This window comes from Bombina bombina, chromosome 10 (genome assembly GCF_027579735.1).
Source record: "Bombina bombina isolate aBomBom1 chromosome 10, aBomBom1.pri, whole genome shotgun sequence".
Classification (NCBI taxonomy): Eukaryota; Metazoa; Chordata; class Amphibia; order Anura; family Bombinatoridae; genus Bombina; species Bombina bombina.
In genome coordinates, this window is record NC_069508.1 from 177,752,361 (window position 1) to 177,770,261 (window position 17,901).

Sequence of the window (17,901 nt, forward strand, 5' to 3'; positions counted from 1 at the left end):
ATCTCACAGCACTGAATTGCAACTACACCCGGCTTCCGTACAACTGGTTGTGTAAGTTATTTTGCATAACCATAATGCATTGCGATGTTCATTTTTACGAAAAAGAGCTTATTTGTTTGCTATATTTTTTTTTTAACCTTTATGCATGTTTACATTTTGCACGCAGTGATTTTCTGATCATATTGTTTATTTATGATAGTTACTTAGTAGGAGGTTTCTTTATTCTCACTCTCACTTAAATTGTCCCTGTATATAGCTAGGATAGAGACTTTTAGAAGAATACACCAGAAATATGGCTTGTGGACTCTTGCCGAAATTTTTAAATTTTTGTAAGTCTGCTATTTAGGCAAGCAGGCTGGTAATTATGTAAAGAAAAGACAAAGTACTGTATTTCTCTACTCCAGAAGCAATATATTTACCTTGCAGATCGTTGTCCGGTTGCTAGTCACTTCCTGCACGAAGAAGGAAGGAAAGATGTATATTATTTGAAGAATCTTAAGCCATCTTTGTTTCAGTTCAGGTACATTCCTACAACACTGCAGATCAAAATCAACAGGGACGCTTGCTTTTGGTTCGCTATATTTAATTTTAGTTTGTGTTACACCTATAACAAATTCATTTTACTAACACGTTCTGAAACCTGTCTACTGATTCTTTCATGCTATTTGTTTACACCTAAGCAATATAGATTTTTTTTAATGAGTGCACATTTTCTTCCTGAAGCAATATCGCAATGCATTATGGTTATGCAAATGAACCTTACACAACTAATTAGCTGTATGGATTGAATCAGGATGTGCTGTTATTTCTATGTAATTTCTGTGTGTAACTGTACTCTGTGACACTGAATTTGTATCTGCTAGATAATTATCTATTCATATTAAATATATCTTAATATTTATTAGAAGCATGTACAGTTCCCACGTGAGTGAAGCACAACTTTTTTGCACACACGAAATATTAAGTCCGGAGTCACTTTTGTGTGGTTAATGCCTCCAGAGAATAATGCTGAGGGGAGCTGGGCGAGCTATTAATCTTCAGCGCTCTGGTGTTTGTTTAGCCTGGCTAGGAATATAAAAATGAAATGGGTGGAATCGCTTCCCTATTGGATGGGTCATAGGAATTTATTTTACACAAACCCTGCCTATTTTTATGGGAGGACTTTGAAGCAATTTCAAAGTTAAATTAAAGATATTTAGAAGCTTCGTTTTAGCAAAAAAGTAGGTTGGTTTTGAAACATATATTTATATAATTATAAATAATAACGTCCTTTAATCTCATAATATTTTGCATATATTTCTAACCCTTTATACAACATATAAAGCAAAACTATTACATTACATTGTTTTATAAATCACTCACAGATGGGCTATATAAATAGATTACCTAATAGATTATCGGATAATCATTTAAATAGAGAACAATCTAGTGTACAATGTCAGTTCAGCACTGAACTAACTGGAAGTGTAGATTTATTTACATAACCATGATGCACTGCAATAATTAAAGAACTCTTTACTAGGAAATAATCATTCTCTCATATTAAGTAAACAGTCTGAGGCTTCTACTTAGTAGTAAGATATATAATGCGTATGCACAAGTTACTAGCACATAAATAGAGAACATATTCACTGCAACAAAGTACAACGCCATGGATGTTACGTAGAATTACAGCGCATCTCACAGCATTTAATTTCTGCTACTCTCAGCTTCAGTACAACTAGTTGTGTAAGTTATTTTGCATAACCATAATGCATTGCAATGACCATTTTTACGAAAAAGAGCTTATTTATACACTATATGTTTTTAACATGTTTACATTTTGCACACAGAGATTTTCTGTTCATATTGTTTATATATGATTGGTATTAAATATGAAGTTTCTTAATTCTCACTCTCATTTAAAACGTCTCTGTATACAGCTATGACAGAGCTCTTTGGAAAGAAAAAGGCAGAAATATGGCTTGTGGACTCTTGCCGAATTTTTTTAATTTTTGCAAGCCTGCAAATAGGTAACCAGGCTGGTAATGATGTAAAGAAAAGACTTAATTACTGAATATAAAGAAAATGTAAATTTAATATTTTCTTTTTCACTAATATACTGTCGTTATACAATCTTTCTATAACGAATGAGGTGGATCGATTATTTCACATTTTCGAATCGCTTTCATTATTTTACTGCTTTCTTCTCTAGATATTTAGTATGGAGAAGCATATTTAGGTAGTCAAAGGAGCAATTAGAGCACTATCTGGAGCTAACTGCTAAATAGTGACTGCACAAGTCTCTCATAATTGGCTCATCTTAAGTGTATTGATGCTCCTTCAACAAAAGGATGCCAAGAGAATGAAATAAATTAGTTAATAAAAGTCAATTAGAAAGTTGCTTAAAAGTCAAAGCTGAGCTCTATCGAAATCATGAAAGAATAATTTTGGGTTCCTTGTCCCTTTAAGCATTCAATATGGTAAGCATAATCAGGTTAAGAAATCCCACCCCTTGTGGGGTAGTAATGAAAAGTACTGAATTGTTAATTTTCAATTGCCCTAAGTATCAAACTGGGGTAAGTTAAGGAGGTTCTGTGTGTGGTTTTAATAATAAAGAATTTGTATATTTTAATTCTATTGTTTAATATAAACACCAAATATTTTAGAAAATTCTGGTATTTGTTTCCACTAAGTACTGTGATTTGTTATACAAAGATAAGGTAATACAGTATGTGTGTGTGTTGAAAGTTGCAAGCTCAATCCAATTTAATGGGTTGTGATTCCAAATAACAAAACCAGCAATCTTGTATGTAAAAATAAAGCTAAAAGAGTATTGCGTTATACAATGTATTCAACATTGTTAAGGAGCATCCAAATTACACTGTCCAAACTCCCTTTAAATTGTAAGTTGATTGTTAAACAGTTATGGTTGCACATGTTGTCACTGAAAAAGTTTATAATTTCTCTGCAAGTGACGTCACATTCAGACCTGCAGACTAGACCAACTCGCTGCACTATGTTTCAGAGTAATTTCTCAGCAGCAACCAGAGCTTTTGCTTTGAGACAGATGGGCACGTACAAAGCTTGTTTCCTTATTTACATATCCATAATTGTAATATAACCTCACTAAACATAAATGTCTTCAGTTCTCACTCTCAGGCTTGTAAGTTTCTGCAAGAGCACTCATTCATTTCTATTATTATTTCCAGTGTCTCCTACTGGAATGTGTGATAAAAGGGTATTGATACTCAAATATTACAGCACATGAAAGCAACGCAGCGCTGCTGTGCAAAGCTGACTAGAAAATATCGCTTGACTATGTCTATGTGAAAAAGCAATAGGTTTTACCTCCTAAATATTCACACCAGTGTAGAGACTTTAAGCAGCCAATCAGAATGCTTGTCCCAGGACTTGCAATGGAGGTTGCATCTGTCATGTGCAGCACAGTCATAATATTATCCTATTTAGTTTAAAGTTATATAAAAAAATTAAAAATTCATTTAAAAAAGAAGCTTCTCATTAATAAATAGCTTTGTTCAAATATATTACAGATTTCTTAAATGCTCAGTTTTCACTCAATCTGCAGCTGAATAATTATTTACACCCCCCCCCCCCCCCCGTCATTGGACTCATTATGTGAGTCCTATCACAGGGGGCTACCTAGGATCCTTGTGGATCCAAGAAGGATCGGTTTTGGATGTTACAGGGCGCTGTCAGAGTCAGCTGGAGGATCATTGCTGCTGCACTGCAGATAAGTGTAGCGGTAGGAGGTTAACTAATGTTTAACGAGCAGTACGTTTATAGAAACACTTGTAATTATTATTACAGAATTAATTTTTATTACAAACATTTATATTGTGTAAACATATTGTCCGCTAGTCAGAGGCTCAACAATTTTTTTTCCAAAATAAAATATACATTTTTTTATTAAATTAATTACCAAACCTAATTTATATTGGAATTCATAAATAATAATTGCATATAATTATCAGTCTTGATACATTGTATCTTTGACACAACAATTTATTATTATTATTATTATTGGTTATTTGTAGAGCGCCAACAGATTCCGCAGCGCTATAAACAAAGGGGGAGTACAACAAAACAATTATAGGGTTCAGCTGGGTAGAGGGCCCTGCCAAGAGTTGCACTGTTGTAGTCAGCTCTTAAGAAGGTGATCTACAAACAGCTGGACTCTTAGGCTTACATGCTAAGGGGGTTCAGGGGATAGCAATGGAGGAGAGGAACTGGTATTAGGAAAGGTTAGCGTAGGTTGTATGCATCCCTGAACAGTAGAGTCTTTAGGGAGCACTTGAAGCTTTTAAAACTAGAAGAGAGTCTTGTGGAGCGAGGCAGAGAGTTCCACAAGATGGGAGCCAGTCTGGAGAAGTCCTGTAGACGGTAATGTGATGAGGTGACAAGAGAGGAGGAGAGTAGGAGGTCGTGAGCAGAGCGAAGGGGACGGGAGAGAGAGTATCTGGAGACAAGGTCTGAGATGTAGGAGGGAGCAGTGCAGTTGAGGGCTTTGTATGTCAGTGAGAATTTTGTGTTTAATCCTAGAGGCAAGAGGAAGCCAGTGAAGGGATTGGCAGAGAGGTGCAGCAGATGAAGAGCGATGTGTAAGGAAGATGAGTATGGCAGAGGCATTCATTATGGATTGTAAAGGAGCTAGGCGGCAGGTGGGGAGACCAGAGAGGACAGAGTTGCAGTAATTGAGGCGGGAAAGAATGAGAGAGTGGATTAAAATCTTAGTTGTGTCTTGTGTAAGGAAGTGTCTAATTTTAGAGATGTTTTTAAGGTGGAAGTGGCAGGCTTTAGCCAATGACTGAATGTGAGGAGTGAAAGAAAGATCTAAGTCAAATGTGACCCAGAGATATCGGGCATGTGGGGTAGGGGTAATGATGGAGTTGTCGACAGTTATAAAGAGATTGGGGGTGGAGAGTTTAGAAGAAGGGGGGAAAATAAGGAGCTCAGTCTTGGAGAGATTTAGCTTGAGGTAGTGAGAGGACATCCAGTTAGAGATGTGAGAGAGACATTTAGTGACACGGGTTAGCAAGGAAGGAGATAGGTCTGGTGCAGAGAAGTAGATTTGGGTGTCGTCGGCATACAAATGATATTGTAAACCGTGGGACTTTATTAGGGAACCTAGTGATGACGTGTAGATTGAGAAGAGAAGGGGACCGAGGACCGAGCCTTGCGGCACTCCGACAGAAAGTGGTGACGGGGCAGAGGAGGCCCCAGAGAAGGCTACACTAAAGGTGCGGTTTGACAGGTAGTTAGAGAGCCACGAGAGGGCTGTGTCACAGATGCCGAAGGATTGGAGGGTTTGGAGCAAAAGAGGGTAGTCAACAGTGTCAAAGGCTGCGGACAGATCATGAAGGATAAGCAGAGAGAAGTGGCCTTTTGATTTTGCTGTAAGTAGGTCGTTGGTAACTTTAACAATTGCTGTCTCTGTGGAGTGATGGGGACGAAATCCAGATTGCAATGGGTCAAGGAGGGGGTTTATTGTAAGGAAATGGGATAGGCGTGCATAAGCTAGTTTTTCGAGAAGCTTTGATGCAAGAGGGAGGAGGAAAATAGGGCGGTAGTTGGATGGGGAGGTAGGATCAAGGGAAGGTTTTTTGAGGATAGGTATGACCAGTGCATCTTTCAGCGATGAGGGAAATATACCAGTGCTGAGGGAGAGGTTGAAAGTGTGTGTGAGTATAGGCGTAAGGGTGGCAGAGAGGGAGGGGAGTAGCTGTGAGGGGATAGGGTCAAGGGGACAGGTAGTGAGGTGAGAGCGCAGTATAAGTGCCGAAACTTCTTCCTCAGTAACAGGGGAGAATGAGCTAACGGTAAGGTTATGTGGGTTGTGGTTGATTGAGAGCATTTGAGGGGGTGAGAGAATGGAATTATGTTGAGAGCTGATTTCATTTCTGATGGAGTCGATTTTGTTATTGAAGTGGTTGGCAAAGTCTTGAGCTGACAGAGAAGTTGTATTAGGAGGTGGGGGAGGGCGGAGAAGAGTATTGAAAGTGGAGAACAAACGTTTTGGGTTTGAAGAAAGATTAAAGATAAGAGTAGAGAAGTAGTGTTGCTTATGGAAATTAAGGACAGAGTAGTAGGAGTTCAAGATAAATTTGTAATGCTGAAAATCAGCGGAACTCCTAGATTTTCTCCAGTGCCGCTCAGCAGTACGGGAACATCTGCATAGGTATCGTGTCAGAGGAGTATGCCAGGGCTGAGGATGAGTGTTTGATTTCCGAGCTATGGTAAGAGGGGCGAGATTATCAAGGACGGATGTAAGGGTGGAATTATAGTGGCAGATAGATTGGTCAGGGCAGGAAAAGGAGGAGAAGGACGAGAGGAGAGGTTTGTCCCTTTAAGAAATAGTAAGATGAAGAATTTATGCACAGACATCATTTGTATAAAAAGACAAAATGATATATTTATTTTATAAAATAAACATGATAATGAATTAACTGAAACACATCTGTATACATTGTCAGATATTATACATATATATGTTACGGGTAAAGTAAGATATCCGGGAAATCCTACGATTACTAGGGTAAAACAGACATTACCCAAGCAGTTATAAAGCCTGATATACTGTAATTCCCCCATCTACACAATTTTTCTTGCCTCCGCCTGGGGGTTCAAGGAAGGCGCCCCGCCAATCCTCTGGCATATACCCCAAGTGAACATTGTGGAATGAGGTTTAAAAGGGGGGCTTGCCCTCCTTGAAGCCCCCAGACTGAGGCAAAAAAGATAGCGAAGATGGGGATATTACAGTGCATGGTATATTTATGTTTGATGCAGTGACTCGATGAAGCGCATACATTCTAAGGGGATTTATGATTTTACATCAGGCTTTACCCACATCCGTCTGTGTAATGTCTGTATTACCCGGGTAATCTTAGGATTACCCAATATCTAACTTTACCTATAACATATATATATACCTTATTAACAAGCCAACCACAAGTGAAACAAACAGCTCTTCAATAAAACAAATCCTGCAATGAAAACCAATTATATTATTATCTGGAGCTGATAAGATCACATTTTTATTATTATTTATTTGTATAGCACCGCCAAATTCTGTAGCGCTGGGTACAATGATGGGGGTATACAATGACAAAGATTTGTGATAAAATACAAAACATAACAAAACTAAACAAATCTACTACAGGAGGAAGAGGGCCCTGCTCCGGAGAGCTCACAGTCTACAGGTTAAGGGTGCAGAGACATAAGGTTGGGGTAGCTTGTTACATTGGTTGTAGTTGCAGCAGTGAGTCAGGCAGTTCATGTATTAGTTTGGTTTGGATGAGAGATGGAGGAGAGATGCTAAGCCTCTCTGACTAGGTGAGTTTTCAAGGAGTGTCTGAAGCTATACAAGGTTGGAGACAGTCTTAGGGAGCGGGGTAGAGAGTCCCAAAGGACAGGAGCAGCACGTGCAAAGTCTTGGAGGCAGGAGTGGGACGTAAAGATAACAGGAGTGTAGAAACTTAGGTTAGAGGTTGATCAAAGAGGATGGGAGGGGGAATATTTCACGATGAGAAAGGAAATATAGTTGGGAGTTAGACTGTTGAGTGCTTTGTAAGTTAGGGTTAATACTTTAAATTGTATTCTGGAGTGTATGGGGAGCCAGTGTAGAGACTGGCAGAGCAGAGCAGCTGATGTAGATCGGCGACTTAGGTGGATGAGTCTAGCAGAAGCATTCATAATAGATTGGAGGGAAAAGAGGCAGTGTTTTGGAAGGCCATTTTGGAGTAGATTGCAATAATCAATGCGTGACAAAATGAGGGAATTAATAAGTATTTTTGTAGTTTTTTGAGTAAGGAAGGGACGAATTCTGGAAATGTTGCATAGGTGTGAACGGCAGGATTTGGTAAGCGATTGTATATGGAGGTTGAATTTGAGTTCTGAGTCTAGTGTGACCCCAAGACAGCGGACCTGGGGTGAGGTGTTGAGAATAGAGTCTCCAACCATCAGAGAAATGTCAGGTGTTGGATGTCTCAAAGAGGGGGGATAAGAAGCAGCTCAGTTTTGGACAGATTGAGTTGGAGGTAGTGTGAAGACATCCAAGATGAAATTTGCAGAGAGGCAGTCAGAAATCTGGTTGTGTATAGAGGAAGAGATATCAGGAGAGGAAAGATAGATTTGGGTATCATCAGCATATAAGTGGTACTGGAATCCAAAGGAGGCTATAAGTTTTCCAAGGCAGGATGTATAAAGAGAGAAAAGCAAGGGACCCAAGACAGAGCCTTGCGGTACTCCAACTGAGAGAGGCATAGGATCACAAGATATGTTGTTAAAGGAAACTGAAAATGAGCGGTTTGACAGATATGAGGCAAACCAGGAGAGGGCTGTGTCTCAGATGCCAAATGAATGTAGTATTTTTAGGAGGAGAGGATGGTCAACTGTGTCAAAAGCTGCGGACAGGTCAAGAAGAATTAGTAAGGAGTAGTGGCCTTTTGCTTTAGCTGATAACAGGTAATTTGTTACTTTAGCAAGAGCGGTTTCTGTTGAGTGTTTAGGGCGGAAACCAGATTGTATTGGATCAAGTAAGGAGTTAGTTGTGAGAAATTGAGTTAGCCGATTAAAGACTAGTCGTTCCAATAATTTTGAAGCAAAGGGAAGTAAGGAGACCGGTCGATAGTTAGAAGGCGAGGAGGGGTCAAGCGATTGGTATGATTGATGCATGCTTGAATGTGTCAGGAAATGTGCCAGCGGTGAGAGATTGGTTAAAGAGATGAGTTAGGGTAGGGGTTAGAGAAGCAGAGAGAGAGGGAATAAGTCGTGCAGGAATAGGGTCAAGTGGGCAGGTTGTGAGATGAGCCAAGGATAGGAGTGCAGAGACTTCTTCCTATGTTACAGGAGGGAAGTAGCTTAGAGTTTTGTTAATAGAAGGGGTGGTTAGCATTGCTGGGTTTGAGGGGTGTGAGGTGCAGATCTCTTTTATAATGGTGTCAATTTTATTTTTGAAGTGATCAGCAATAATCTGAGCAGTGAGGTTGGTAGTGGGTGGGGGGGAGGCGGACATAGAAGGGAGTTAAAGGTTGAGAACAGCTTTCTGGGGTTGGATGCGTGAGATGACACAAGGGAGGAGAAATAGACTTCTTTGGCCAGGCTGAGCGCAGAGTTGTAGGACTTAAGGGTGAATTTATAATGCTGGAAATCAGCACAGGGGTGTGATTTCCTCCACTGCCGTTCAGCAGCCCGTGAGCATCACTGAATATATCTGGTCTGTGTGCCACAGTTGCCGTCGAGTGATTGATGTACGTCGAAGAGTGGAGGGTGCAGTTTTGTCAAGTGTTGATTTTAGTGCCGAATTATACTGTAGAGTCACAAGGTTTGGACAAGAGAGGGATGAAATGTCAGAGAGCAGAGGACTCAGTTCAGTCAGTCTGTGAGATCCAAGTCATTTAAATTCCTGTAACGTAGCAGTTTTTTGGGGGCTTGCAAAGATGTAGCAGGTAGAGTAAGAGAGAAAGTTAGTAGATGGTGGTCAGAGAGAGGAAAGGGGAGATTAAGGGAGTTGGAAATAGCACAGAGATTTGTGAAGACCAGGTCTATGGAGTTGGCTTCACAGTGTGTTGGAGATGTTGTCCATTGGAACAGGCCTAAAGAGGTGGTAAGGGATAGAAGTTTAGAGGCAGCAGGCATGTTAGGCTTATCAAGGGGTATGTTGAAGTCCCCTAAGATGAGAGAAGGGACATTACAAGAGAGAAAATGTGGAAGCCAGGCTTCAAAGTGGTCCAGAAATTGTGATGCTGGGCCAGGGGGCCGATAGATAACTGCAACATGAAGAGCTATAGGGGAGAAGAGGCAGATGGCTGAACTTAAAAAGATGAGAAGGAAAGAGAGGGGGGTGAAGGAATGCAGTGAAAGGTACTGTGTGGAGACAAGAGAATTCCTCATCCTCCTCCTTGATTGTCTTAAGGCCTGGGAGTGTGACTGAAATGCAGGCCACCATAGGACAGAGAGGCTACAGCAGTTGTGTTAGAGGAGACAAGCCAAGTTTCAGTGAGGGCTAACAGTTTAAATGAACGTTAAATAAATAGGTTGTGAATAGATGTAAGCTTATTGCATACCGGGCGTGCATTCCAAAGGGCCCACTAGAATTGGGGTGTACTAATAGAAGTGCAGTTAATGAGGTTTAGAGGGTGAGATTGGTGTGGATCACATGAGATTGGTGTGACTCATTGTACTAGGATCCTGGCTACGTATAAGTGTCCATCACTCCGATTAAGAAGGTCAGCGCTATTTGTATAATGTGCACATGCGTGATTCCAGGACCTGGTTTAGTAAACTTCTTCTTTACAGGTGGTGTTGTACATGCGTGATGATGCTCACGTTGCTAATATGAATATTTAAACTGCATGGTAATAACTCAGCGTTTATTGGTCGAGCAAATTCAGGAAAGAACGTCCTCTTTTTTGGGATAGCTTAGTGAGGAATTTGGTTGTATTTTATTTTTAGATTTTAACATCTTTATAAAGAAAAACATTGAGTTTATGCTGTATAATATATTTATCAGGTTATGTACTTTTATTAGGTGTGTATTAGCAGTGTTTCATAATAAGTTCTATAAAATCTCATGAGATCACAGCAAATGCAAAGCATTACCTCAGCACAGCTGATGCTGATTGGTTTTTGTCTTCTGTTTTTCAATTTGCAGCTGGACAGCAGCTGAAGTATAACTGTTTACACAGCACTTACTCTGGTGAGCTGAAGAAATTTTGAGGTAAAATATATTCAGTTATTACATAGAGATGTTCAGGTGATATTTTATTTTCAGCTTTTTACAGTTATGCTGCATCACTCTAAATGATTTACAATATGAGTATTATTATGTCCCCAATTTACTTATATTATCAAATTAGCTTCATTCACTTGTTATGCTTTGTTGTTTCACTTAGTTTCGGACCGATTAAGATTTTTTCGAATTTCGTTTTTGGATCGTTTCGAATTTGAATACATTTGAATTTATTTGTTTCGGATTTATTCGGATTCAAATAAATTCGGATGTATTCGGTTCGGATTCGATTAGTAAATTCAGAAGTTTGGTATGTGTTAGGTGGGATGTGTTGTGTATTAGACTAGTACTGTAATATTAGGTGTAACCCATCTGAATCAACATAAGTGCCCTGCACAGAGCTAGCAGAGTGATATAACCTAATATTCTGTACAATACTAGTGTAATTGTAATTAGTCCATGGCCATTTGAATGTAACAAAATAATCCAAACTAATTCAGATTTATTTGTTGGTTTCGTTTGCTACGGAAATTCGGAAATTCAAATGGATCCGAAGCTCCGAATTTGACAAATTTGTCCGAATTTCGATTCGTAATGAAACGAAACGCACATGTCTACTGAAGGGGCAGCTTTGCACTACTGACAGCTAGCTGAACACATCTAGTTAGCCAATCACAAGACACAAAGCAGCAGAGCTCCCACTAGCGTAGGAAATGTACATATTCTTTTTCAACAAGGAAAATAGAAGTGAATTAAAGTGTCTTAAAATTACTTGCTCTATGTGAATCATGCAAGTTTAAAGGGACACTGAACCAAAAAAAATTCTTCGTAATTCAGATAGAGCATGAAATTTTAAGCATATTTCTAATTTACTCCTATTATCAAATTTTCTTCATTCTCTTGGTATCTTTATTTGAAATGCAAGAATGTAAGTTTAGATGCCGGCCCATTTTTGGTGAACAACCTGGGTTGTCCTTGCTGATTGGTGGATAAATTCATCCACCAATAAAAAAATTGCTATCCAGAGTCCTGAACCTAAAAAAAAAAGCTTAGATGCCTTCTTTTTCAAAGAAAGATAGCAAGAGATTGAAGACAAATTGATAATAGAAGTAAATTAGAAAGTTGCTTAAAATTGCATGCTCTATCTGAATCATGAAAGAAAAAATTTGGGTTCAGTGTCCCTTTAATTTTGACATTCCTATCCCTTTAAGTTGATAAAAAATAGTATAAATAACAGATTAATTTAAATTAAACAGATGATGGTATAGAAGAGGTATTTGCATATATAAGGAGGAGTGAAAATCTATTCAGTAAGCAAGTTAGTGAATGGAAACTGTTGTTTGCAGTTGTGTTAAAGGGATATTCCAGCCAAAAGTGGAATCCACATGGGTGTATTTCAGTTTTGAATAGAAGCATTTTTGCAATATACACACGTTAGCAAAAATGCTTCTAATAAAGCTAAAGCTGTTGTAAAAGTGTATTTAAGTACGCACCGTGCACCAGCATTTTAAACACAGCATTTGCTCAGAGAGCCTAAGGTGATTGTACATCTGGTAATGACTCAGTTTATTAATTTCTGACATGATACCAGCCCCACTGATGATCTGGGCAGCAGCTGTAGTATTTAAAATACTGGTGCACTGAGAATATCCAACTATGCTTCACGTGCAGAGAAAAATGCTAACACTAAAACAGTGATATATTCTACTAGAAGCATTTTGCCAATACTGTGTACTGCAAACATGTTTCTATTCTAAGATGTGATTCATCTGTGCATTTACATTTTGAACGGGATATCCCTTTAAGTTTCTAGACATATTCTCACCTGCTAAGCAATACAACTAGGTTGATAAATTACAAACATATGGTTTAAAGCTCTGCAGATCAATACGTTTTATTTTACATTTTCCTGCTTTATTATTCTCAGAACCCCCCCCCCCCCCCCCCCCCCCGGGCTTTAAATCACTCAGAGGAGAAGTTACTACCATTCACTTCAGAGGCAACAAGGTCCCCGGCCTGCAAGTCAGTTTGACAAACTTTAAAATCCCCAGCTTGACAACCAGTAAAATCTTTTCATTGGGTTTTAGTGTTTTTTTTTCTTTTCTATTTTTCTTCTCCATTGACTTCTATGGTGAATATGTGAACGGCATGCGATTTAGCGGTTTAGATTATGCATCTTAACGCGTGCGCAAAATACATCTTGCAACTTGTAATAGCTGCGCAACACCAAATGCGAAAAAGCCATAATGTGTGCAGTGTTTTCGTAACTGATTTGTCGTGTGACTTGTAATCTTGCCCCTTGTGTTTGATGTAAACACTGTGTTTGTTCTATGTCCCCTAGAGATGCTGGAAGTCAAATTATGTAACCTTTGTATGCTAGAAAATGCTGAAAAGCCACATACCACTTAGTGATTAGTTAGAGCACTGCACAAACATTTGTAGGTAGCCCTTATTGACCGCAAACAATAGAGGTAAGCTGTTGCATTAAATGTTACTGCGCCATCTATTGGTTGAAACTCTGTTTCAGTTCAGTGGACAGCTTTGTTCTCACTAGCGCTATTTGATACGACAGAAATCTGGTCTGGGAATTCAAATCATACAGCGCCATCTATTGGCTGCAATTATTTTTATGTAATGGGTTTGGCCTATGCATCAAATTTACAATAGTGAATTTATTATTAACTAGTCCTAAAGCCTGTGTACACGGGACAATTATTTTAAATACCGAGGTTCCAACCCTTGCTCCCTCTGTCTCTCCCCTCTCTTTTGAGCTCTCTCTCTCCCCTCTCTTTTGAGCTCTCTCTCTCACCCTCTTTTGCTCTCTCTATCCCCCTCTTTTGCTCTCTCTCTCCCCCTCTTTTGCTCTCTCTCTCCCCCTCTTTTGCTCTCTCTCTCCCCCTCTTGTGCTCTCACTCTCCCCCTCTTGTGCTCTCACTCTCCCCCTCTTGTGCTCTCTCTCTCCCCCTCTTGTGCTCTCTCTCCCCTTCTTTTGCTCTCTCTCTCTTTTGCTCTCTCTCCCCCTCTTCTGCTTTCTCTCTCTTCCTCTCTTTTGCTTGCTCTCTCTCCCTCTCTTTTGCTTGCTCTCTCTCCCTCTCTTTTGCTCTCTCTCTCTTTTGCTCTCTCTCCCCCCTATTTTGCTCTCTCTCTCCCCCTCTCTTTTGCTCTCTCTCCCCCTCTCTTTTGCTCTCTCTTTCTGCTCTTTTTTGCTCTCTCTCCCCCTATTTTTCTCCCCCCCTTTCTCTCTCCTCTCTTTTGCTCTCCATCTCCCCCTCTCTTTTGCTCTCCCCTCTCTTTCCCCCTCTCTTTTGCTCTCTCTCTCCTCCCTCTTTTGCTCTCTCTCACCCCCTATTTGCTCTCTCTCTCTCTTCTGCTCTCTCCCTCCTCTCTTTTGCTCTCTCTCTTTTGCTCCCCCCTCCTCTCTTTTGCTCTCTCTCCCCTCTCTCTCTCTCTTTCTCTCCCCCCCTCTCTTTTGCTTGCTTTCTCTCCCCCCCCCCCTCTCTTTTGCTTTTATTATATAGGATAGATTATAGAAGGTGACATAGACCTCTATTCAAACAGACAGACCACATATTCAAAAAGAAATGCAGGCAAAATACATTACCAATACGCTACCAATATTGGTGTGGATTGCAGCAGGTTTTCAAGCTTAGATATTGGGAAGTTTTTTTATTTGTGGACTTTTTTTCTTTTTTTTAAATATTTGAGCCTTTTTTAATCTAAATGCTAATATAGTAATTTGAAGCATGAAAATATTGAAGCCATGTCTAATTTCTTGCAACATATCATGCATCGGAAGCCGGACCACTTGATTTTAAATGCCACCTCCTGATTTTGAGGCAAGTTTTGACACTTATCAGCACTATAATTAATAAAATTTGGTGGTGGTGATAAAATGTTTAAAAACTCTACAATTATATACTTTTGTGTAGCAGTTTTTAGTTGGGTGACGGCTATTTAGCTTAAAGTTCAAGCATAGCAAATTTTAGCGTTAAACCAATAATTGCATCTTTGTAGTATTCAGCCTATATTTCCTAAAAATTACTCCAGAATCAAACCTAAATTCAATTTTCCCTCCAATTTTTCAGTATTAAATTCCTATTTATTACTATTTTATATACCCATATAGGGTATCACTAGAAAGGCCTGTTTGTCTGTTAAAAATGGTATATGATATCTAGGGTGCACCTAAAAAGAGAGCGCAGATAAGGCGAAACAAATAGTGTGCAAAAATACCAAAATTGCTGGTGTCATTTAAGCACGGGAGCTGGGGAAAAACCTTAGTCCTTAATGGGTTAAAAGCTATATTGGCTTTTGTCATAAAACCCTACTGCGCCATCTATTGGTTGAAACTCTTTTTCAGAGGACAGCTTTGTTCTCAAGTGCATTATGACTTGATAATAAATTGGCCTTTGAATTCAAATCATACAGCGCCATCTATTGGCTGCAATTGGCTGTGAAGGGTTTGGCCTATTCATTAACTTAAAATAGTAAATTCATTTGAAATAATTTTATTTAACCCCCTTAACCCTGTACGTCGCTGCAGTCCTGGACTTCTCTCTGCCGCAATTTAGCTATTTTTAGCGAGATCGATCTATTTCTGCATGCCCCATGAGTGGGGCCCTGCAGAAATAGATTTGCATCGGACAGCAGTGGTGCAGATTGTTGGTGGGTGGCCCATCGCTGCAGGTACTCCTGGATCCTGTGCGGGAGTGCTTGAGGGGGCGCGCTGGGGGGCAAGCGGGCGCACGCTATTAAATAAAATGTTAAAGTCTCTTGGAAGGAGGGAGAGGGAGGAAGAGGGAGAGACGGGGGAATAATTAAATTAATTGTTGTTTCAAAATGGATCTGGGAGGGGAGAGTACTGAGGGTGTGCAGCTAAACTACAGAAAAATGGGGTATTTATAAAAAAACCCCCACATTTTTAACAAACTGGGTACTGGCAGACAGCTGCCAGTATCCAAGATGGCGGCATATAGGAAGAGGGGGGAGGATTAGAGAGCTGTTGGGGGGGTCAGGGAGGTTAGAGGCTAAGGAGGATCCAACACTGCAGAAAAAAATATAATTAAAAAACTAAATAAAAAATATAGTTTTTTTTTTTTTAGTACTGGCAGACTTTCTGATGGTGGTGACCATTGTGAGGTGGGGGAGGAAAGAGAGCTGTTTGAGAGGGATTAGGGGGTGGGGGGTGGGATGTGTCAGGTGGGAGGCTGATCCCTACACTAAAGCTAAAATTAACTCTACAAGCTACCTAAATTAACCCCTTCACTGCTCGGCATAATAATACAAGTCTGGTGCATAGCGGCAATTAGCCCCCTTCTAATTACCGAAAATCAATGCCAAAACCATATATGTCTGCTATTTCTGAACAAAGGGGATCCCAAAGAAGCATTTACAACTATTTGTGCCATAATTACACAAGCTGTAAATAATTTTAGTGAGAAACCTAAAATTGTGAAAAAGTTAACGATTTATTTTATTTGATCGCATTTGGCGGTAATATGGTGGTACGAAATATACCAAAATGGGCCTAGATCTATACTTTGGGTTGTCTTCTAAAAAAATATATATACACGTCAAGGGATATTCAGGGATTCCTTACAGATATCAGTGTTACAATGTAACTATTGTTATTTTTAAACAAAAAAAATGGTTTGTACTTATTGCCCTATAACTTGCAAAAAAGCAAAGAACATGCAAATATTGGGTATTTTTAAACTCAGGACAAAATTTAGAAAATATTTAGAATGGGTGTGTTTGGTGGTTGTAGATGTGTAACAGATTTTGGAGGTCAAAGTTAGAAAAAGTGTGTTTTTTTTAATTTTTTCACCATATTTTATAATTTTTTTACAGTAAATTATAAGATCTGATGAAAATAATTGTTTCTTTAGAAAGTCCATTTAATGGCGAGAAAAACAGTATATAATATGTGTGGGTACAGTAAATGAGTAAGAGGAAAATTACAGCTAAACACTGCAGAAATGTAATAATAGCCCTGGTCCTTAAAGGGACACTGAACCCAAAAAAACTTTTCTTTCGTGATTCAGATAGAGCATGCAATTTTAAACAACTTTCTAATTTACTTCTATTATCAATTTTTCTTCGTTCTCTTGCTTTCTTTATTTGAAAAAGAGGGCATCTAAGCTATTTGTTTGGTTCAGAACCATGGAAAGCACTTGTTTATTGGTGGGTGAATTTATCCACCAATCAGCAAGAACAACAGTGTGTTCACCAAAAATGGGCCGGCATCTAAACTTACATTCTTGCATTTCAAATAAAGATACCAAGAGAATGAAAAGAATTTGATAATAAGAGTAAATTAGAAAGTTGCTTAAAATTGCATGCTCTATCTGAATCATGACAGAAAAAAAATTGGGTTCAGTGTCCCTTTAAGGGTAAGAAATTGAAAAATGGTCTGGTCCTTAAGAGGTTAAAATTGAAAATCAAGAAAGGAAAAACACAACAGCCAATCAGCTTCATCATTGCTAAGTTCACACTTTGCTTTACTATGGTCTCATCATGGGGTTTCACAAAAATCTTGCTAGATTTCATAGTAAACTTAGCTACCGGGAGTTTTAGAGGGAAACTTTCACAAAATACCAGACAATTTTTAGCATTTTTGCTATCACTACATTTAAACAGAATTGGAGCTGTTTTTATTTATTGATTTACCTATTAAAAACTATATACAGTATATTTAGTAGAAGACCCAATATACTAATCTAGGCCCATTTTGATATATTTCATGTCACCAATTCACTGCCAAATGCAATCATATTAAAGGGACACTGTACCCAAATTTTTTCTTTTGTGATTCAGATAGAGCATGCAATTTTAAGCAACTTTCTAATTTACTCCTATTTTCAAATGCTCTTTATGCTCTTGGTATCTTTATTTGAAATGCAAGAATGTAAGTTTAGATGCCGGCCCATTTTTGGTGAACAACCTAGGTTGTCCTTGCTGATTGGTGGATAAATGCATCCACCAATCAAAAACTGCTGTCCAGAGTTCTGAACTTAGAAAAAAGCTTAGATGCATTCTTTTTCATATAAAGATAGCAAGAGAATGAAGAAAAATTGATAATAGGAGTAAATTAGAAAGTTGCTTAAAATTGCATGCTCTATCTGAATCACAAAATAAATTTTTTGGGTACAGTGTCCCTTTAAATAACAAAA

The 17,901-nt window shown here is 38.9% G+C and overlaps 1 long non-coding RNA gene across 1 annotated transcript in view; it reads left to right on the forward strand.

The window, feature by feature from the left end:
* The first annotated feature begins 310 nt into the window (after positions 1–310).
* The window catches only part of LOC128641017 (uncharacterized), a 123,178-nt gene continuing 105,587 nt past the window's right edge, over positions 311–17,901 (forward strand). The window contains exon 1 of the long non-coding RNA XR_008399424.1: positions 311–520. This is a non-coding gene — a long non-coding RNA (uncharacterized LOC128641017). The remainder of the gene's footprint in view (positions 521–17,901) is intronic.